Here is a 21,214-nt window from a genome sequence, read left to right on the forward strand (position 1 = left end):
GAATATATAGATGAGATTTCTTTTTATACACAGCACGCTTGGCTCCAGGCCGCCCCATCATCCCCTCCAGATGCTTGGGCCTGTCCTTAGGGCTCTGGACCGCCAGACTCCAACCTCCGCGCAGCCGCCACCTCCGCGCCGCCTGCCTCCCGGGAAAATTCGGCCCCGCGGGCGTTTCCAGGGGGGCGTCCCCGTCCGCTCCGGCCTCTGCGGCTTCGGGAGCGCCGGCTGGGGAAGCTCCGGAGGGCACCCGGGCGTCCGGGCCGCGGAACGCGCGCCCCTAGTTCTGCGTCCCATAGCGGCCCCGAGGGGCGGGAGCCGAGCCTGGCGGCAAGGCAGGGCCGGGGGCGCAAGGCGCCCCCAGAAGTGCGGGCTTTCCCCACCCCCGGCGGCTACCCCACCTCCCGCCCCCGCTGCGTGCGCGCGGGTGTCCGTCTGTCTGTCTTCTCTCTCGACGTCAGTGGGAATTTCCAGCCAGGAAGTGAGAGAGTGAGCGAGAGAGAAAGAGAGAGAAGTGCACCAGCGAGCCGGGGCAGGAAGAGGAGGTTTCGCCACCGGAGCGGCCCGGCGACGCGCTGACAGCTTCCCCTGCCCTTCCCGTCGATCGGGCCTCTAGCCGCCGCCGCCGCCCTCGGCCTGCGCCCCGCCGCCGGCCCCGCTCCGAGAGCCCAGCGCAGCCCAGGCCGGAGCCGCCGCGGCCGGGAAGGCGGCACAGCCGCGGCCCGGCCACCGCGCGTCCTGCGCTTCCCTCCGCCCGCGCTGCGGACATGGCGCGGCGCTGACTGGCCCGGCCCGGCGAGAACGCGCGCTCGCTCGCCCCGACCCGACCCGACCCGCACCGGACCCGCTCCGGCCCCGGCCCCGGCCGGCCGCTGCTTCTTCCTTCTCCGGCCCGCAGGCCCGCGCCGCCCCGAGGGGAGCCCACAGGCGCAGGGAGGCCGAGCGCGGACTCGTCACCAGGGTAAGCCGAACTCGGGCAAGTGGGGGCCACGCCGGGGACGTGTGGCCCGAGTCCCGCCGCCTACCCGCCCCGCACCCCCTCTAGCTCAGCTCGGACTTCCTCATTCCTGCGCTAACCGCTGGGCTATTCCGGACGGAGGACCAGGTTGACAGGAGTTGAGAGGCACATGGGCATGGAGAGAGGGGCAGAAGGCACATCTGGACTTCGCAGGGGCCGCTTGGCCAGAGGGCCGCGGCTGCCCGGGCCGTCCTTTCTCCTCGCGTCCCAGCGCCGGGCGGGAACCGGGACCCGTGGGGGAACTCTCGCAAACTTTTTTTTTTTTTTTTTTTAATGTTCACCCCCCACCCCCACCCCTCCTGGCGGGTGGCTTGAGGGTTGAGGTGCGCTTCGGAGAGGGAAAGGTGGTTGGTGCAGTGCTGAACCAGATTTCACCTAAGGGCGTTCCATGAAATGAAAGCAGAAGTGTATGTCAAGTCCTCTTGCCTGGGAAAGCCCTCCCCAGCTCCCCAAAATTGAGTAGAAGAGCCTCATTCCTTCATCTCCTACTTCAAAAAGAAGCCCCCCACTTATGTCTGTCTGTCTCTCTCATATACACACACACACACACACACACACACACCAGGACATAATGTATTCACTTAACTACAGAATCCGTATCTTCGTTTTGACAAAAAACAAGGAGGGCCTGGTAATGAACCTACAGGGCCTGGCATTTGAGAAAAGAAATTATCTACTTAGAGCACTTTTCAGACACTGATTATGTAAAACACTCGGACAACAGCACCATGTATCATGCATGACCTCCAAAATAAAAATAATGATATAAACAAAGCCTATCCTAAACACAGGTTTTCTTACGGTCTTTAAGAATAGATACCAATGGAGATGTTTGCCGTGATTTATTGGTCTGTACTGAAACCTAAATGGGACTTGATGATACAGTACTTGATTATCAAGATTTAAGACCTTTCCATGGACTCTGTTAAGTAGGGTTTTTCAACATTGCAGCTTATTAAATAACTGTATTTAACTTATAGATTTTGTTATAAGGCCCATAATCTGGGAAAATGACTATAGTATTACTACAACATTTAATAACTCTGGCATACAAATGTTCTGTAAACTGGTGATCTTTGGTAAACACTGAAGCTTTGGGATCAAGATGTCCAGTGCTTATTTTTCTAGAAAAACATCTCAATAGAATATTCTTGAGTAGTTTAAATTGCAGTGTTTGTTAAAACTAAAACGGACTCTTGATTAGAATAAAGTTCTTAACTGGAGTATGTTGTTTTCCTAATTTTAATATTGTGCTTTCTAGAGATGAATCCTCTTACTGTTTGATACACTAAGGAAATGTAAATAATCTAAAGCAATGCATTTTTTGAGTTTATGAGCTTGGGAAGACAGGAAATACAAAGATTTGTTTCCAGTAGCATTTTACATTTGTCATGTAATTAAGTTGCTAAGGAGAATCGAATATTTATCATAAATGGAAACATGAAATCTCCTGAAATTATTCATCCATATTGATATACCTGCAACTCCTCAGTGCCCTGTGGAGCTTGTTTAGATAAAATGTCTTCCTGGGCCACAGCCTACTGGGCAAATGTGAACACAAAGGAAGGCTCATTATGTGTAGATTGAATGCTGGCATTGAAATACTGCTTGCTGTGAATAGTAAATCACCTCTAACCTAATTGAAACACTTTTTAAAGGAAATGTTATAATCCAGTTAGGTGTTGGTGGGTTTGACAATTAGGGTTTGAAAATCTATAATCTTTGTTTTCAAATTTCAATTTAATCTTAAATTCTGCAGCTGGCATTCAGATGGGCTGAATGAATAAACACTGTTTCTCAAACCCAGTTAGTAAATACTAGAGTATACATACAAAAGTAGTTGTTCCCCTTTGTAAGCACTACTTTGATCTTTGCACTTCCTTCTTACTCCTACCTCTTAAACAAGTTCATCTGTGATGACTGAGTTGCTGTTGGGAGTTGCCATTGGTAAAAGCTTAGACTGAAATAGCCAGGATGTTAGATTTAGTGATCATATCCCTCCTATTTCTCTTGTCATGTTGCTTGGAACAAACTGAAGCTAGTGTAAGAAACTAATATTTAGGCAGGTTTTTACTACTGCTTTCAGACTTCCAGATAATTGATGAAGTAAGTTACCTTCACTTTCAGGGATTGCTCATTGTGGTAGATAGAAGGTCTAGATAAAGATTTGGCGGCTTGCAGGAATCTTGGACTATCATTCAATCAGCAAGATCTTTTTTTTTTTTTTTTAACCTAATTTATGAGAGGTATTCCCCTGTTCATAAGAGGTGAAAGTTCTGGCTTTTGGGGGGAAGTGGTTACTTCATAACCTTCAATTAATTTCAACTTGGGAGAAGTAAGAACAGTATTGACATTTTAAAATAGTAAGTTAAATAAAAAATATGAGTTTCCGTATGGCTTTTTAATAAAGTGAAAATATCATCTTTCCCTTCTTCAGAACTTCTTAGTAAATGTGCTCTTCTGAGCACAGAGATGATTGCAATAGAAAGTGTATCTGGAAATGCAGAATAGTTTAACCAATAGAGTAAATACTCAGGTTACACTCTTCTAGTCTACAGATTGAATGGGAATCACTGTAGCAAGTAGGGATGCATAAGAATCAATGGCTATGCAAATTAGCAGGGGGATTGTTTTATTGTTTTCTGTTTATCCTATGAATCATGTAAGGTGGTAAGATTGTTGCATATTATAAGAACAGAATAAGGAAGAGAAGGAAGAAAAGAATTTTATAGTTGTAGGAGGACACTTCTAAATGTTCTACTCTTACATCAGCATTTATGTTTGATTAGAGTTAATTGACAACTGCTTCTTAGTGACCAGTAAACCTCACTGAAGCAATTTGTGCAGCTTTCTGGGAATTAATTCTCATTTGCACTCTTGCACCTCCCACAAATATGAACTCCCCTGTAAGGTTCTTAGATGAGCAGGTAAACCATGTGAAGCACGTTTGCCCCTATGAATTGACCCTATCACTTCTTAGGAGACCTTAAGGATTTTCAAGAACTAGAAGCATTCAGCCTTAGAAAGGAATGTTTGGACTTGTGGCGCAGCTATACAAGTTAGCTTGGCTCCTTGACCTTTTTTTTTTTTTAAACAATAAAGATTAATGTTTGAAACCACTTAATCTGGTAAAGTTAGTAGAGTAACATAACTGAGATGCTTATCTTTGTAATATTTCATTAATGAGTATCTAGTGCCTCACTGTTGGAAAAAAATAGCATTCTTTTCATGATGATAAACTTGCTTTGTACCTTTGGTCTCTGTTGTATTAGAGAGGGTATTCCTGGGTGCAAATTAATGTGCTGTCTTTCATATTTCGGGTGAGGTTGATAGACTTACTCTTGAAAACCAACTAATAGTTTAGAAAACAAGATGTGAAGTCATATTTTATTGCTTCTCTACAAATAATTTAAAGCCTGACAGTTTTACATAAAATAAGATGTCATTTGCTAAAGATCACAGAATCCTCAAGAGTAGATTATGAATGAAAATAGAGTATTCATCATAAAAATATTATATTTTAAAATTTAAAAAGAAACCAATTATCAAATCTCTCATTTTCCTCTAGTAACTAATAGATTTAATTTTCAGTAGTACAAGTTTCAACTGCTTTGTTGCCTATTTTGAAATTAGAATAATGAAGTAGAGACTTAATTCCCCAATACAAATTGGCTTATTACTTTTTATTTATATTTCACCATTAGGCCTAAATCTTATAACCAGCTTTTATTCTGACCCATATTTTCAATAAATATTAATAAATTTATAGACTTATTTTTTCAAATGGTAAAAAAAGATTATGACTGATGGAGCTTTAAAGAATACAAAGATTCTATATGGCTTATCCTTTAAGAGCCTAATTCTTTTTAAAAATAGTGGAAAAGAGAGGAAAAGAGCTATCTAAAAGAATGAAATCTTGTAGCTACAGCTAAAAAGAAATTATACCAAATTTATACTGACAAAGGCATATCTAACATTTAGCACTGTGCTTATTGGTACATAGTAGGTTACGAATAACTATTTTTTGAGTGAAGGAATGGCACAAGTTTTCTTTTGTGGTGTTTGTTCAAAAATAGGGCAGCTGTTTTCTGCAAGGAAAAAAAAAATTACACTCTTTTGCCTTGCCTTCTGGGAAGAAAGAAACCAAAAACAAAGTTCTTGCTTCCTAGATATTATATTCTTATCTAAAGAGCACACGAAGTTTATTAGAACAAGGAATTTATTGAAAAGTACCCAGTGAGGTTTGAAGCAATGGGGGGTGGGAGGTTGGGGGAACCAGGTGGTGGGTATTAGAGAGGGCAGGGATTGCATGGATCACTGGGTGTGGTGCAAAAAATAATGAATACTGTTATGTTTAAAATAAAACAAACAAACAAAACAAAATAACAACAACAAAAAAGTACCCAGGGACTTTCAAAAGGAAAGCATTTCATTTTGAAAGATGAGTTTATGGGGCACCTGGGTGGCTCAGTGGGTTAAGCTGCTGCCTTCAGCTCAGATCATGATCTCAGGGTCCTGGGATCGTGTCCCACATCGGGCTCTCTGCTCAGCAGGGAGCCTGCTTCCTCCTCTCTCTCTCTGCCTACTTGTGATCTCTCTCTGTCAAATAAATAAAAAAAATCTTAAAAAAAAAAAAAAAAGAAAGATGAGTTTATGAACTGGAAAAAAATGGTTTTTAGTTTCCAAGTTTTAGAGGCACTTATTATGAAGGAACGTAATAAAGTAATTGAAATGATAAAAGGTGTTTATGCAAGTAAAAAGTGTAGCTTTCTGCTACGCTAGAATTTATCAGTACTCCATTGAAACTGTAATTTCAATATTAGAGTCTCCAAAAGAGGAAACAGTGCTATAGGCACTGTTTTGTAATCTGAAGTTTGTTAAAGCCTATCTAAATTAATCAACTAAAAAGTAAAACCAAAATATGTTAAGCCATCCAGAATTAAATACTTACCACCTACAAAAAACTGAAGGGGAAAAACTACTAGCTGGAAAATCTCAGGAACAAGCAGACACTTAGTAAGGGGTACTGTATTTTCCACTTTTCATACTTTAATGATTTTGCAATACCCAGGACCTCCTCATGTCAGGGTTTTATCGATTATTTTCACTTGGAACATTTTCGGAAAACTGTCCTTGAAACTCTAAATCAAACCATCTATTATTCTATGAGGACATAATTTATGAAATCTTCCATCCAGACTAGAAGAGAACACAATGCCAACACTCCCAGGCCTGGTGTCCCGACCCCAAGTAGAGTTAGAACCATTTTATCGGAAATTGCTGTTGCTTTGCTCCCCACTTAATTCTGGTTCTGACCCTGATCTCCCTTCGAATCACTTACAAAGACACATTCAGGTTTTAAAAATGAAATTTTAAAAATTAGAAACTAAATGTTTACTTATAGGAGAGGTACACTGTAGAGCTGTCACTGTTGAAAAGTACTCACAGTAGTGTTTGTTAGTTAAAATAATAAAATATAATCCAAGTACTTTGGTAGCTTCCCTGTAAGAAGTCTCAGAGAAGAATAAATTCTGCTGTGTTCCATTACATAATCAACTCAGTCTGCAGCTTCCAGGCAGGAAGAGAAGCATAAACAAAAACACAAAACTGTAATGTTGGCCTTATCTTTACTGTATTAGTCAAAATTCTATGGACAGTTCATACAGTCCATACTGGAAAATAAAGCTATGGGTTTTCCTTAGTTTTCAGGCTTTTTAGGTATGAGTATTTGTTGGTGAGATTTTTTTTCTAAACTTGAACAACAACAACAACAACAACAAATACCAAACCTGCATAAAGTTAAGCACACCTCTATAGAAGCATTTAACATTTAAAAAACTCAATTGCTATAATGAATTTTGTCAAAATAGCAGTCATTTAAAAAAATTATTCGTTACTATTGTTTTATCATGCAATTCAGACTGAACATACTACACTGTTTCAATGTCAGGACGTACCTCTCCCTCCCCAAGTCAGTTTTTATCTCCACAAATCAGTTCTAACACATATCAAGCATGAAAGAAGAAAAATTAAAGGTGATGACAGACTCTCTAATCAGTCTACCTGTTTATTGGTTCTGTGCCCACACCTGCAATTCATTTCGAATAGTGAGAATAAGTTACTTGATTGTCTTAGAAAATATGCCTTCTAGCAAGAATTTTAGGAATGGAGAGAATGACTATTTCTTTGAGTGTTTTAACATGAATTCCTCATGTTTTATTGAGATTTGAAGAACTTCTTTGTCTACTAGGTGTTAGATATAGGTTTTTTTTTTAGGATTTAAGCATTTATTGGTGTTTGATCATTAAGACTTGGTTTATAAAACTTCAGTGTTTTTTTCTTTTAAACAGGGGTTAGGTATGGTGGTGAGGTCAAAGGAAAAGAACCTCTTACAATTTATAGCATTTTGTATAATGCTCTCTGAATAACACAAGCACCTTTATGACTTATAAAGCTAAAATAAAGTTGATATAGAAGGATGGAAGGAGTATGAATGGCTGTCTATACAGAAGAAATTTAAAGTAGGAAGAAACATGAAGAAGGTAAAGAAAAAATTAAACTTGATGCTTTTAGTTTTGTTGGATATTCAGGAAAGTACTTAAGGGAGTACACAAAACCATTAGTTTATATAAAATTAAAATAGAATGTAAAATCTAGGCAATAGAAAGATTATTATTATTATTTTTTTAATGGAAGGAGTGGGGGCAGAGGGGCAAAAGGAGATGGAGAGAGAATCTTAAGTAAGCTCTGTGCCCAGCATGGGAGCTGGATCTCAGAACCCTGAGATCATGACCTGAGTCAGAATCAAGAGTCGGGTGCTTAACCAACTGAGCCATCCAGGTGCCCAGAAAAGATTGTTTTATAGAAAGTATTCACACTGCTCATTTCAAGCCATCCAGGAAGCCTGGGAAAATATTTTGTTGGGGATGGATTAAAATGAACCAAAAACATAGCAAATCCCATACAATATTTATTTAATTCATTCATTTATTATGTAGTTGACATATAGTAAGGTATGTAAGTTAAGTGTGTGTTTTAAATCTATGAGTCTTAAAAATTTGGTCAAAATCAAGGATAATGAAAGCATAAGTAAGGATTTAGAGGGAGTGTCCTCTATAAAATTAGATCTTGAACTTTCTTACTGACTTAAATATGAATAACAAAAATAACCTAGAAAGTGAATCAATATTCCAGAGAAAAGGATGAATTCTATGTATCATGGAGGAGAAGGGGAGGGTCATGACAAAAAGAGAGATTGAAAAGAACTTTCCTTATAGGCATTTCACTGTGGCTTATCCTATTTTTGATTAATTAAAAACAATGGTTATTTCCCCTCATTCTGAAAATATTTTAAAGTCAGTTGTGATTCAGCAAACCTCAGTACACTTGGGAAATTAAAATCAAAAGGATGGTATTTGACAATTAAATGTATTTCCTTGCTCTCATGCCATAACATAACATTCAATTGATAAAGTATCGTTATGGTTTCTCTCCATGTCTTTACCCCATTTCCCATTTTAAGCACTTAACTAAATTTAACAAGTACACCTTAGAACATTTTAATATTTCCAGACTATTTTAAGATTTTATTTATTTATTTGAGAGACAGAGAACGCAAGCAGGGAGAGAGGGAGAAGGAGAAGCAGACTCCTCACTGAGCAGGGAGCCCAATGTCGGGTCCCAGGGTCCTGGAATGGTGACCAGAGCTTAAGGCAAACACTTAATCAACTGAGCACCCAGGTGCTCTGACTATTTTAAAACATTACCTTAGCAGTCATTTACCCTCAAGTTCTTTTTTATGATAGTCAGGGAAAGTATCCCATTTCTCTTAGAAAGTGTGCTGTAAAGGCCAAATAGGAATTAGTCCAAGTTGTTTATGAAGGTGGTTCAATCTTTTGTTGAAATAGATGATTCGAGGGACGGTTATGCTATATTTACTAAACATATGTTAAACTGAAGGAATCCAGGCATTCAAGGTAAGCCACAAAAAAACAGTAATTTTATTGCTGAGCCACTTAGGTATCTTCACGTAGATATCCGCATCAGTATGCCAGTATCAAATTTATGGTCATGCTCATTGACCAACTTGCAGTCCCTCCCCGACGCCCCATGCACATTAAGGAGTGCAGTTGTTAGCCCACCATGATCCATTTGGTAGGTTCCCCATGCCAGAAATCTAGGAGACCATTCTTCATTCCTAGTCATTTATCTCCTCCGATCACCAAGTTCTGTTAACTCAGCCTCCTCCTCACCTCCCAAATCCATCCCTTCCTCGTTGAATTCCTAACTTTCATTTTTGCATTGTCTCCTGATTCATTATCTCCTTCTATTCCATCTTTCATTCCAGCATAAAGGTCGGCTTTCTAAAGCGCAAGTCTGATCATGTCACAGTCTTTATATTTCTGAAATCAGTCTCTGTTGTCTTCACAAGCTGATTCCTGCACAGCTCACTTCCCACCCTTGCTCCTCGCCAATCCCCTATTTCTCAGATCATCCACATCAATTTTCAGTTCCTTATTCTCTGTATTTTCTCACTTTAAATGCCTCTGCATACGCGCTCCCTGTGTGAGGTGTGTCCTTTCCTTCCTAGCCAACTTCTCAACCTCTGTAGATGGTTGGGGCGTCATCATTTCTCTCTCTTTTTCTCCTCTATCCATTCTCCCTGACCTCATCCTGAAGTTACGTGCTTGCAATCCATCTTCTCTTGACATATTATGTTTTCTAGAAAGAAAATATCTTGAGGGTGGGGATTTTATCTTACTTTTTCTTTGCATAGCACCTGGTAAGTTTGCTAAATGAGTAAGTAAATAACTAAGGAGAATGTCAGCAGATACTGACTAGGTAGCTATTGATTAAGCTGTGTGGCTCTGGGCAAGCTAATTTCTCTGCATTTCATTTTTCCTATGTATAAAAATGAGAGGGTTAAACTAAATGACCATCTACTTCTAAAATTCTTTCTTTGATATAATCGTATTATTTGGAAGCGTTCAGATTTTCTTGCTCTATTGAGCAAAGTCACCCTAAAGAAAATGCGCATGTGAGCAGGTACAAAGATAATTCTTGACTGTCATTATGATAATGTGAGGAACTGTTCATTTTTGCATTTTGAGTTACCATTTATGGTCTTAGTCTAGTTTCATTCTGACATCAGGTGTTTCTGGGGTTGCACCTTTTTGTTATTAATCTCTGCCGTAAACTTAAATTCACATTTCTCCAAAGAAATTGAAGACACACTTGATACAGAAATTGAATATAAAATTCAATATTTTAACTATAGCTGGGTTCAAGCTCTCATTAATTATATAGTTGGAAGAGGAAAAAAGGGAAGTGGTAGTAATGTAAGCTCAGTCCTCATGTGTCAGAACAAGAACATAATGTCTAAAATTGACAAATTAAGAAAAAAGATATAAACATGGTGTTTGGAAATATGGAAAGAACCCCCATGAAAACCAAAAGAGAGAAAGTTAGGAGTGGTAAAAAGTCACTCTGAAAAGCAGGATTGAAGATGAAGAGAGGTGGGATAGGGGAATCTTTGCTTTTTTATAGAAGCTCTTCTACCTTTGCATAGTATGATTTTTTTTTAACCATTAATTCATTTGAATATACATTGGGTCCTTTCCAGTGCCAGGTTCGAGGAACGGTAATACTGAACAAGGCAGAAATCAATAATTTCATGGACTTTAGGTCATTTAATATTATCAGTTTTAAAATTTTTCTCTTTACATTAGCCTTTTTAAGATTGAAGAATTACATAGCTAAAAGACTGCATTAATCATAAAAGTATAGCTTTAGTGATTTACCTCAAAGTGAATACCTTAACTTAGGTGGTGCTCTAGAAAGAACATTACCAGCTCCCCAAAAGCCTTTTTTCTGCCCCTTCATGGTCAGGACCCCTACCCTTCACTCTCATTTAAAAGTCTTCACTAATGGGGTGCCCGGGTGGCTCAGTTGCTTAAGCCTCTGCCTTCTGCTTAGGTCATGATCCTAGAGTCCTGGGATCAAGCCCCATGTCAGGCTCCCTGCTTGATAGGGAGCCTGTTTCTCCCTCTTTTCCCTGGCTGTGCTCTCTGCCTCTATCTCTGTCTGTGTCTCTCTCAAATAAATAATAAATTCTTTTCAAAAAATGGGTTTCACTACTGACTTTTGGATTGTAGGCATGTTGATTCCATGAGTCCACAAATAAATTCATCCACATACAATTGAAAATTGACTGAATGATTTCATTACTCCAAGGTACTAATAATGAGCTTCCCACAAGTAGGAACTGTGCTGTGGTTAAAAGCTCTAAGGTCAGTTCATTTAAGACTTTGATCACTAAACAAAATATGTTTGTAAAAGTAGAAAACAATTCAGATTTTCATATGAATTTGTCATTTATGAGTTTGAGTAAATATTTTGTTTATTGCCCAGCAGTCAAGGTCACTGATAAAGAGACATGGGAGAAAGAAGAATTCACATCAGACCTTATCAGAAATGGAAGAGAAGGGGCGCCGGGGTGGCTCAGTGTGTTAAGCCTCTGCCTTCGGCTCAGGTCATGGTCATGATCGCAGGGTGCTGGGATTGAGTCCCGCATCGGGCTCGCTGCTCCACAGGGAGCCTGCTTCCTCCTCTCTCTCTCTCTCTCTCTGCCTGCCTCTCTGCCTACTTGTGATCTCTGGCTGTCAAATAAATAAATAAAATATTAAAAAAAAAAAAGAAGAAATGGAAGAGAATGTAGTTCACTTTTTTCTTCCCTTTTACATTGACATCTGCATAAATTGAAGGATTTATCTATGGTCAATGTGGAAATGCCTTCATAACTAGATTTAAGGACTGAAAGTTCCCTGTATAAGACCTGATTTTGATGCTTGCAAATCATCATTTGTGTGTTTGTTTAATTGGAAGGTCACTGTTGTTCTTATTTCTTCAAGGAAACCTTCTTTCCCTCCAGAGCGATTGTCACCATATCCATAGAATCAAGCAAGTATTAATGGCTCACATGATTAATCCTTTTCATTTAAAACATAAAGGATGTACTTTTATAGATATGTGAAGATAAATAAAAATGAAAATCCAAACTGAAGTTGTCATACTCAAATTTAAGAGAACTTGTTTTCTCCCTATCTAATCAAAATAATGCTAATCTCCAATTCATAATTCTTGAGGTCTACTTCCTCTTCAGTCTGAAAATACAAATACTCCAAAATGGTGCTCAAGACAAAGGCCAGACATGAAATTAAAATTTGGTTGTACTCCATCTTTTTAATTAAGTCTTCATTTTTTTTTTAGAACAGTTTAAGATTTACCACAAAATTGATACAGTACAAAGATTTCCCCTACACCCTCGCCACTCTCTATGCATCGTCTCCCATTATCAGCATCTCCCATCAGGGTGTACATTTGTTACAGTTGATGATCCTACATTGACACATGGTAAGCACCCAAAGTCCTTAGTTTGTGTAAGGTTCATTCTTGGTATTGTGCATTCTTTGAGTTTGGACAAATGTGCAATGACATGTATCCATCATTATGGAATTCTACAAGGGTATATAAATGGCCTTTAAAGTCCTGTGTTCCACCTATTCATCCTTTATCCCCTCCCCCAACCATCATACTCTATTTTTAGAGAATAAATTTGTAGTAAATCAAATCCCTTTCCAATGCCACCTGAATGAAAGACCTCAAACTTAATGTATTGAATTGGTTTTTATGTGGAAATGGAAGGCAACAGTATCTCCTGAGTGACTTCAGTTATAACATGTAAGGTTTTCATCTAATTTACTGTAATCTTTTGTTTTTTAAGATTTTATTTATTTATTTGACAGAGAGAAATCACAAGTAGAAAGAGAGGCAGGCAGAGAGAGAGAGAGGGAAGCAGGCTCCCTGCCGAGCAGAGAGCCCCATGCGGGACTCGATCCCAGGACCCTGAGATCATGACCTGAGTCGAAGACAGTGGCTTAACCCACCAAGCCACCCAGGCGCCCCTAATTTACTGTAATCTTTAGAAAGCTTCTCTAGCTATACAAATTTAGATTCACCGTATTTCATCCGACTATACTATTAACAAAAGTAAATTTTACTCAGAATGGAATCTGCCATTTAGTATATATGGCACTTAATTATAATATGATAGAAAATGTCCAGAATATCTTTTTGACCCTATAAATTTCATTCATTTATGATTGAGAAGACAAGCATAGGCAAAGATTCATACTTAGGGAACACATTAGAATGCATTCTGATCTAAGAAAATCCCTGTCCTCCATGGGTACAGTAGACATGATACAGCAAGAATTTATATGCTTCTATCACACAGGGAAAAGAAGTTATATTTACTATGTTTTATTGATTCTAAGAGGTACTTCTCCCCCCTCCCAGATTAATATCTTTACTTAATTATATGTAGTTGAGGATTTTCTAGGAATCTTTCTGTTATTGATTCTAATTTAATTTTATTGTGTTTAGATAACATATCTGTATGCTTTCACTTCTTTGAAATTTATTGAGACTTGTTTTATAGTCCAACATATGGTCTGTCTTGGTGAATATTCCATGTGCACTTGAAAAGAATGTGCCTGCTAGTCATTGTTGTGTTCTATACATGCACTTAGTTTTATTAAGGATGATGTTCCTACACTTTCTATATCTTTACTGATGCTCTATTGATTTGCTTTCATCAGTTACTGAGAGAGGAGTGTTAAAAATGTTAACTATAATTATATATATTTCTGTTTCTTCCTTTAGCTCTGCCACTTTAGCTTCTTGTATTTTGAAGCTCTGTTAATATATGCATATGCATTAAGATCATTATTTCTCTGTGATGAATTGACCCTTTTATTCTTAAGAAATGTTTCTTTTTGCCACTGGTAATATTTCCTCTCTTGAAGTCTACTGTATCTGATATTTTACTATAACCTGCTTTTTATATCTAGTATTTCCATGGTGTAACTGTCATAACTTTCCATCCTGATACTAAACTATTTGAGTCTTTAATATTAAAGCATAATTTTTATGAAAAGCATATACTTGGGTCTTGCTTTTTTTTTTTTTTAAAGATTTTATTCATTTATTTGACAGACAGAGATCACCAATTGGCAGAGAAACAAGCAGAGAGAAAGAGGAGGAAGCAGGCTCCTCGCTGAGCCGAGATCCCAATGCAGGGCTCTATCCCAGGACCCTGGGATCATGATCTGAGCTGAAGGCAGAGGCTTTAACCCACTGAGCCACCCAGACGCTCCAGGTCTTGCTTTTTTTTGTCCAGTCAGACCATCTCTACTTTCTTTTGGTCTGTTTAGTCCATTTTCATTGAATATAATTATTGATATAGTTGGGCTTAAAGGTACCATCTTGGTAATTATTATATACTTGTGCCATCTGTTTGTTCTTTACTGTTTTTTCCCTCCTCTCCTGCCATCTTTTGAATAGGTTAGTTTTTTAAAATTCCATTTCCTCTCCTTCATTGGATATATTTTAAACTGTTTACTTTGGGGATTACAATATGCACCCTTGAGTCTACCACAAATAAATACTGTAATATTTCATATATAATGTAAGAACTTGACAGTGGTATACTTCCACTTATCCTTTTCCCTTCCTCTGTGCTATTTTTGTTCCACATTTTACTTCTGCATATGTTATAAACCCAAAAATAGATCATATTTTTTAATAGCACACAAGAAAAAAGGTCTTATACTTACCCCCGTTTTCATCATCTTTGGCCTTTTTTATTCATCCGTGTACATCCAAATTGCTATGCAGTATAATTTCCCTTCATCATGAACAACTCTCTTTAACAGGCTGCAGACCTGCAGAGGATGAATTCTCTCAGCTGTTGCTTATTTGAAAAATAATCCCAATTTCACCTTAATTTTTAAAGGTTATTTTGCTGAGTATGGAACTGTACACTAATCTTGTTTTTCCTTTCAGTATTGTCATCATTGTTTCTGATAAGTCAGCCATCATACTTATCATTATCCCTGCTTGTCCCTGAGTGTTTTTAGGATTGTTTTCTAGAGCATTAATTTTTATCAGTTTTTGTTGTGATGTGACTTAGCATGATTTTGTCTTCATCCAACATGGCATCTTTGAGATTCATGGATCTATGGGTTGATTTTGTTTTTTTTAAACCAAATTTGGAAAATTCTTGGCCATTATTTCTTCAAATATTTTTTCTTCTTTCTCTCTAGGACTCTAAATGACACATATAAGACCACATGATAACATGATATCATCTCATAGGTCATGAAAGGTGTCCTAATTTTTTTCTGCCTTTTGTCTCTGTGCTTCAGTTTAGATAGATTTTATTGACTAATATTCAAGTTTATTGATCCTTTCTTCTATAGTGTTCAATATGCTGATCAGGTCATCTAATAAAATCCCATTTTGATGTAGAATTTTCTATTGGCTCTTTTTCTTTTTTATTTCCATTTCTCTTCCAAGATTCCCTATCCATTTAGTATGTTCATTTTTTCCTTTATTTTCTTGGACATATTGCTACTAACAGTTTTAAAGTCATTGGTTGCTAATTCCATAATTTGTGTCATTATTTTCTTTTGAGTCATATTCTCCTACTTCTTTGCATGTTTTGTCCTTTTTGTTGTACTCTGTGGGTACTATGTTGTAGAGATATGTATATTTGTCTTCCTTTAAACAGTGTTGAGTTTTGTTGTAATAGGCAATAAATTTAACTGGTGAATACCTGGTTTTATAAAGTTGGGCTTAGAGTAGACTTTATTCTAGGGTATGCCCCTTATTCCAGGAACATGATCTTTCTGGTGTCAGAGCTAAATGCTCAGATTGTTCAGTGATGTCTCTTCATCCTGGATGATTGGAACGTCAGTGTTTGTCATAGGTTCCCAAAACTTCTAGAATTTCCATTCAGCTCTTAGATCCCTGACAACTGTTTTTCTAGTAGGCTTTATAGAATCTTGTCCTGCACTAGCACAGCTTAGAATGTATTCATTACCAGAGGTGACCCCATGCAGATTTCTGAACGTTTTTGTCTATGTAAATTCCTCATTTCTGGTACCCTGCCCAGTGAGACTGGAGATCTCTGTTTGGACTCTACTTCCTTGTATCATGGTTTGGAACATAGTCAAAAAGTGATTTTAGAGCTCACCTCAATTGTTTCCATGCCCAGTGTCTTCCATTATTCCTCAGTTATTTTGTATAGTTTTACAGATGTGTTGGGCACGTTCAATAATCATTACCCTGTCATGACTAAAACCAAGAGTCCACATTTTGACAAATCTGAAATTGCAGTGTTTCTTACTATTAATATAATATCATTTTTTAAAAGTACTTAGTATTTATTAATTTGGTGATACAAAGAAGTGAAGCTCTTGTATCTACTTTTCAGGCATTTATATCCATAAAGAAGATGGTAAATATATAAAGTTAAATTGTAGTAGATCAGTATGTTGTCAGGTGTAAAGTCACCAGTACACCTAAGTGTTAGAGCCCTTGTGTGGACTGCATAGCTGTAGGTTACAGAAGAAATACCGGCTTGAAGAGTCGGTAATACATAAGTAAGAAAGATGGCATTTCAGGATGTAAGGCTACCATGAACAAAACACAAGGTGGAAGTGAACAAGGCATTTTTGAATTATCGATCAGTCTGTCTATAATAAAGCGTTTTGGTTAGGACATAGGAACAGATGATGTTTATAATACGATTTAATATAATAAATAATAAGCTGAGTGGTTGATGGGCTTTTGACCTTATAAAGGAGAATAGTAGGGAGGCTACTACTATCATTCAGAAGTGAGGCAGTGAAAGTTCAACTAGAATACAACAGTGGGAGTGGAAAGAGGGGGCAGATACAAGAAATAATACAAGGAAGAAATCAGCAGGAATCAGTTATTAACTGAATATGTGTGAAATAAGGAGAGGGAAAGGAGAAAAAGGTGACAGAACTTTTGACCCTGAGTACCTGAGACAATGATATATTGGCAGAAACCAGGAAGTCAAGAAGAGAGCCATTGCTGCAAGAATGATTAATTTGATTTTAGAGAGTTGAAATTAAGATTTTAGAGAATTGAAAGTACTAAAAGGTTTATTGTTTCTTAATGATATCTGTGCTTAATGCTAGTAACAATGTATTAATACTTATATTTTGAAGGTTTTACAGTACTAATTTTATTTCTGTTTGCATTACAGTATTTTTGGCTAATGTACTTGTTTCCTTTGTTTTATTAGGAACTGAATAAGCAAATATAGTAAAAATGAGTACAGAATGTGGGGGTGGGGAATAGGTTCTGAATAGGACCCTAACAAAGAAAATATAATTACTGAATTGCCAAGATAACTAAACCACTCCATACACACCCTCCATTTCCTGTGGTACTTACCATGTTACATTGCTTTTGCCTATATGTCTTCCTACCTACTAAACTGTTGCATTCGTTTGCTTTTGCTGTGTAAAAAATTACCACAAAGCTAATTAAAACACAAATGTTTGTTATTTCCCTCAATTTGGTAGACTCTGTAGGTCATCTGGTCTGGGCTGGTTCTGCTGATCTTTGAAGTCTTTTGGTTGCTCATCTGATGCTGTTTGGTTTAGGGGGGTGTCCAGTAGGACCTCTCTGCTCCACAGGATCTCCAATTCTCCAGTGGGCTAGCTCATGCTTGTTCACATGGCAGCAGTGTTCCAAGAGAGCAAGAATTGCTGTTGCAAGGCCTCTCTTGAATCTCTCTCTTGAAAAAGCCTCTCTGGCTTTTTTTTTTTTAAAGACTATTTATTTGACAGACCGAAATTGCAAGTACGCAGAGCAGAGGCAGCAGAGAGAGAGCAGAGGCCGGCAGAGAGAGAGATCACAAGTAGGCAGAGAGGCAGGCAGAGAGAGAACGAGAAGCAGGCTTCCCGCTGAGCAGAGAGCCTGATGCAGGCTCGATACCAGAACCGTGAGATCATGACCTGAGCCGAAGGTAGAGGCTTAATCCACTGAGCCACCCAGGTGCCCCTGAAACCGGCATTTAAAACTCACACTTCTATCTTATTCTATTTGTCAGAGCAACTTACAGGCCTGCTAAGATTCAAGGGTTGGAGAAGAAATAGATTTTACCTTTGGGTGGAATTGCAAAGAATGTTTGGTCATTGCTTCCAATCTACCACAACTGTGGGCCCTGGGAATACACTCTTGTATATTTTGCTGTCATGGGAAACTGACACATAGTAAGTCTAAATTTTTTTTTCAATGAATGACTAAATTAATGAAGGAAGGAATGCTTTCAAGGAATATTTCAATATACCTTAGTTTTAAAGATCTACATTCTTTTATTCTACCATTAGTGAGTATAGTGTTTTCTATGGACATATTTTAGAAAGGGAGTCTCTTTATTCTCCTTCTATCCTTTGTAATTGAACAAAAGAGATATATATTTTTAAAGATTTTATTTGTTTGTCAGAGAGTGAGAAAGAGAGCACAAGCAGGGGGAGTGGCAGGCCGAGGGATAAGCAAGTTCCTAAAGAAGCAAGGAGCCTGACATGGGACTCGATCCCAGGACCCTGGGTCATGACCTGAGCTGAAGGCGGATGCTTAACCAACTGAGCCATCTAGGCCTCCCCAGAGGAGATATTTAAAACAAAACAAAATAAAAAGCAGCTATTGTTGTTCTGGTATTTTCACCTTCACATTTGACTATCTCAGGAAGAACTCACTTGAGTGCGTTGTCACAGTCCTACTCTGCTATTTGGGCTATGCACTGAATGGACTAGCTCCAACCTGAACATGCAGGAGACCTGGAGCAAAAATGCTGGATTAGAATGAATTAAATTTTAAGTCAAGGAAAAAATCACATCTGCCTCCTAGGTAGATGAACGAACCATAGTCTACAGAGTCAGATTAGCTAGCATTACTCTGTCAACCTCAGCCAATGACTTGCTGTCAGTAAACCTCGGTTTTCTCCTCCGGGACCATATTTCTCAGGAATATTGTGAAAATTAAGTGAAATGTGTAAATCATGCTAGTGCTTCCTGATTCATTGGTAGTAATTGATGAAGTTTAGTTCTTTACACATGTGAACCAAAGTACTGTTATATGATGGCTTTCATCAGGTTTCTCTTTTGTGGCATTACTGACATTTGGGTTCAGGTATTTCTTCATTGTAAAGGGTTGTCCTGTACGTTACAGGGTCTTTAGCAGCATCTCTAACCTCTACACACTAAATGCCAGTAGGACTGTCCACTGTGTCACATTGCCAGTGTGATAACTAATAGTGTCTCCAGACATTGCCAAATGTCCCTAGTGACAAAATACGCAGACATTTGATTCAACAGTAATAAGGATAGAGATAAAGAGGGAATGTGGCAGTGTACCCATACATGTGGGATAGGAAAGAAAAGTACTTGATTCTTCTCAGAATGCCTAAAATACTTCCTATCTGTATTACTTTTCCCATAACCTAACATAAACTAGTTTATTATGCTCTAACAAAATGCTTAACGTTTACTGTGTGCCAATGACTATGCTAATATGCTTTACATGAGTTAACAGTTGGAGGTTGTGTTTGTATCTTCTCTCTCTATTGGACTGGCATTCCATCGTGGACAGGGACCTGTACTAGCTCCAACCATGATGTGTTTGTACTTCTGAGGGAGCTATTTTCTCTGTTGGTCACATTGGTAGCATTGCACCCAAGTAAAGCATTAAGGAGCTGAAAATGGGTGGAGGTATGGGAAACATGGAAAATGAGTTTATAGGAATCTAAATGTAGTAGATTACAAATACTGATTTTTTTTAAAAAAAACTTGTAATAAACAGCTATTTTGTGAAAAGTAACCACTAACGTTTCTTTCATCATCATAAACTCACATATCAGAAGAAAGGTGTAAATAAATAGCCCCCTTTTTTTTTTCAAAGATTTTATTTATTTATTTGACAGACAGACAGAGACCACAAGTTGGCAGAGAGGCAGAGAGAGAGGGGGAAGCAAGCTCTTGCCGAGCAGAGAGCCTGATGCGGGGCTCAATCCCAGGACCCTGAGATCATGACCTGAGCCGAAGGCAGAGGCTTAATCCACTGAGCCACCCAGGTGCCCCAAATAGTCCCTTTAAAGTTAAATTTTTTCTGTTATATTTATTTGAAGAGGATTCCAGTAGTGCTTACAAACTGCTCACTCATTCATACTTCATGTGTGATTCACTATGTCATTAATTGTTAAAGATGTTGGAGTTAAACTTTTAAGTTCAGCATGGCATTTTTCTTTTTTCTTAAAAACATGTATTTCTAATTACATAAATGAGTTAGAAAATTAAAACATAGGAACGTATAACTTAGGTAGTAATAATCTCCATGTCACTATATATGGATACGAATTATTCTTTTTTATTAATTATTTTTATTAACATATAATATATTATTAGCCCCAGGGGTACAGATCTATGAAGCATCAGGCTTACACACTTCACAGCACTCACCATAGCGCATACCCTCCCCAATGTCCATAACCCCACCACCCTCTCCCTACTCCCCCACACCCCAGCAACCCTCAGTTTGTTTTGTGAGATTAAGAGTCTATTATAGTTTGTCTCCCTCCCTGAATTATTCTTTTTAACAGCCACGTAATATGTATGGTAAGAGTGTAACAATATTATAATTAATCTGGCATCAAAGGACATTTAGGTTGTTTCCAGTTTTTTGCAGCAATGCATATCCTTGTACTAATTTTTTTTTTTTTTGCACATTTGCTCATATAATTCTTTAGCACAGATCTCTGGAAGTGAGATTGCCAAATCAAAAGATAATCTCAGTTGAATGTTTCCCATTATATGTAGTACACACATGTGTAATCCTTACAGTACATTTCCTCTGGAAAATTCTTCTGTCTAGATAAATAGGCTTTATCTATATCAATTTATTATTCAACAGAAATGGTGAAAGTCACTGTCTTTCCTCTAATTTCATCTTCACTGCTATCTAGATTGTTATTAAAATTATACCTAAGTGGTGTCTGTTATAGCTGAATATAATCTTGGAAATAGACCCTTATCTGATTCCCAACTGCATCCTCTGAATGGCACCTAAAATTCTGTTTTTTGAACTGCAGATTGTCAATGCGTTTGAAAAGCTTGTTTTTCTTTTTAATGAAATCTAATAGAACAAAAAGGGTATGTTTCCTTACAGTGGGCCCTGATTAAAAAAAAAAAATGTGAATATATTTGATCCTAGAAAATTCCTCCACTTATAAGGAGGGAAGTGGCCTTGGTCGTGCTCCCT

At 38.3% G+C, this 21,214-nt stretch overlaps 1 protein-coding gene across 5 annotated transcripts in view; it reads left to right on the plus strand.

The window, feature by feature from the left end:
• Window positions 1-205: 205 nt before the first annotated feature.
• NFKB1 (nuclear factor kappa B subunit 1) overlaps window positions 206-21,214 on the plus strand; it is a 120,715-nt gene continuing 99,706 nt past the window's right edge. For 3 of the 5 annotated variants that reach the window (XM_004748161.3, XM_004748162.3, XM_045067099.1), the window contains exon 1: window positions 206-961. The gene's annotated coding sequence lies outside the window, so the exon portion shown is untranslated. The remainder of the gene's footprint in view (window positions 962-21,214) is intronic. The other 2 variants (XM_013054041.2, XM_045067098.1) reach the window with 1 other exon arrangement.

This window comes from Mustela putorius, unplaced genomic scaffold (genome assembly GCF_011764305.1).
Source record: "Mustela putorius furo isolate JIRA1106 unplaced genomic scaffold, ASM1176430v1.1 tig00003871_pilon_pilon_pilon, whole genome shotgun sequence".
In the NCBI taxonomy this organism is placed as follows: domain Eukaryota; kingdom Metazoa; phylum Chordata; class Mammalia; order Carnivora; family Mustelidae; genus Mustela; species Mustela putorius.